Source organism: Mytilus californianus, unplaced genomic scaffold (assembly GCF_021869535.1).
Source record: "Mytilus californianus isolate M0D057914Y unplaced genomic scaffold, xbMytCali1.0.p SCAF_8, whole genome shotgun sequence".
NCBI classification, from domain to species: Eukaryota; Metazoa; Mollusca; class Bivalvia; order Mytilida; family Mytilidae; genus Mytilus; species Mytilus californianus.
In genome coordinates this window covers 40,773,613-40,776,468 of record NW_026262734.1, presented here as the reverse complement: position 1 = coordinate 40,776,468, position 2,856 = coordinate 40,773,613, and positions in this window count along the sequence as shown.

Here is a 2,856-nt window from a genome sequence, read left to right as displayed (position 1 = left end):
AAGAGAGGCATTCAAATCCCTAAGTTGAAAGAAGTCAGTTAAATATTGGATTGTGTTCTTTAATATAGGTCTGTAAACATGTTGGTATAACCCCAAACTTCCGCTACATGTATTTTGTTTTTGATTTTAATTAAACGTTATATTATCCGTACAGTCTTGTTAAAATGTATAATTGATTGATTGTTGGTTGCTTAACGTCCAGTGGCAAATATTTCATACATGTTCAGGACGACTAAATGGTAAAACAAAGATAAGGAACGTAATGGTCACGATGGTCACGATGGTATTCCATCGTACACGTATGTGATTCTCTGTTTATTTGCATATATTATACTGGAGTGGAATGTACCGGTTAATCCTGCAATTTGATTGGTTACCTAAACGGAGGATATGAACCTTTATCCCCTGTGAAGTAAAACAAAGATAAAAATGGTAATTAGTGTTGAAATCAGGGCACTCCAGTTTAATATAATTGTTATTTGGGCTTCACAGGGGAATTGGGATGATATTCCCTGTCAGAACCCTATATCCCCTTCACCCTAGGCTCAGGAGATATAAAACAATGACAAGGAGTATGAGCCCATATCTCCTGTGAAGATCCCGAATAACATATAATAGTTGGCATCTGCACAAATGCAAGTTACCAGCTGTGTTCATAAGTTTCCAACCGGTGAGGACAAAAGGGACTATTGGTTTACAATCCGACCATCCGTCAAGAGACCAAATGACACAGAAATCTCTCTTGTGGAGAGTTGTCTTATTGGCAATCATACCACATCTTCTTATTTTTACACTGTACAGATAAAGCACTTGCTGAAAAGTTCGTGAATATATAGGTTTTGTGACCATGATTGTACATTTATGTCAATTTGTACCTAAAGAATTTTTCATTCTTTGGCAAAAGGAAGTGTCCATATGAGAAGCAGGAACTGCTTACCGTTGTGGAGCATCTGAATTCACCCCGATGGTGTTTGCGTTGATCAAACTGTAGTTTTCTGTGTAGGGCTTCGTTATTGTTGTATGTCTTACATCCTTTATTTTTAGCCATTGTATTGTGTTTTTTTCTGGACTTTTGATAGCCTCCTTGGTATTAATTTACTGTTTTGTATAAACGGTTGGATTATCTTGATGAAAATAAGAAAATAAATTGTGTGCATCTGGAGTGCTCTTCTTGATTTACCTTCATCAGAACGCTGAACCTTAAAATATTTGAAAGCCTTAGATGTAAACGTACGTTAAAACGTTAACTTTAGGACCTACATGACCCAAAGAGAACTAGAGAGAATAAGCAAATGCATCTAATGCCACCTTTTCCCGAGGGAGTTGGAAAACGTACCTAACTTACTTTCTGAATAATATCTTTATAAATTTCTTGGTGCAGGATCTGCTTACCATTCTGGAGCACCCGAGATTACCCCCGGTATTTGGTGGGGTTCGTGTTGCTCAGTCTTTGGTTTTATATGTTGTGTTTTGTGTACTGTTTTTTTTGTCTGTTTTTCTTTTTCTTTTTCTTTTTAGTCATGCCGTTGTCAGTTTATTTTAGACTTGTGAGTTTGAATGTCCCTTTGGTATCCTTTGTCTCTATTTAAATTATTGCTGTTCTACATTCAGTCTCAAATTGGAGATGTTTGCATACTTTTTTTCGGAGAAGTACATTATTTCTTGACAAACATCATTTCGATTACTTATGCGTTAATAATTTCACATTTCCCACATACTAAAATACATACATACTATACTAAAAAAGACTGTTTGATTTGTGAATTAAAAAAAATGTATTCCTTTCAGAACATTTATCCACAATGGATAGGATTAGCCTAATATTTTCAATCGTAGATAGATGGAAGAGCGATTTTTTTACGAATCTCAATTGGCTTCTGCGGTAGATTATTGCGTTTATTGGGTTGTGGATTTATACATTATACATTGTTATAACACATTTCAAAATTATGGTTCTTTTGATATTGTATTGCATTCACTGAGGAGGTTTCAATTTATATATAAATGCAGATCAATTATACTTAGAGTAAATTGTTTATAAGAAAAATCTCATTCTTTAAATCTTTTTTCTAAATTATTTTGTACAAGTATTGTTTTGTCATACCATATTTCAAAATTTATCATTTTGTTTTCTTTCTAGTGATATAAAAATGCTATAATGTGTATAGCCTTGAAAAATATGAACATTTTACTCAGCCTGTATTGGATAAAAACACGCTGGCCTGAACTTGTTATTATATATTTTTTTTAAAAATTACCATGATAAAAAATATGGTTGACGCATTAACTAAGTTAAAGAGACATGCATATATAAAAATAATAAGATGTAGTCTAATTGCCAATGGGACAATTATCCACAAGCTTTTAAATAAAGTGGATGTAAGGAATCATAAAAAACCGTAAGGCCTTCAATAACGAGAAAAAGCCATACTGATCCATAATGTATAGTCTGCTTTGACATGAAAAATATGAACAGATCATGGAAGAAAACTAACAGCCTGATTTATAACAAAACAGTTTACGAAAAACAAATATGACAGACATAAACAAACGACGACTACTGATTTACAGGCTCCTGACTTGGGACAGGCACATAAAGAATGTGGCGGGGTTAATCATGTTTGTGAGGGTTCAACCCTCCTCTAACCTGGGACAGTAGGGTGAGAGCACAACATAAGAACAAACTGTAAGAAGCAGTAGCAATTGGCTTCACTCAAAAGGTCAGTTCGAGGCACAGAAACAACTAACATAAAAACAATAGTGACAAAAAGTCTAAATTATTGGAATCTGTGCATAAATCATTGTGAAACATCTATAATCAAACTAAATGTGGATACCTGTTGTGTGTGTCGCTGC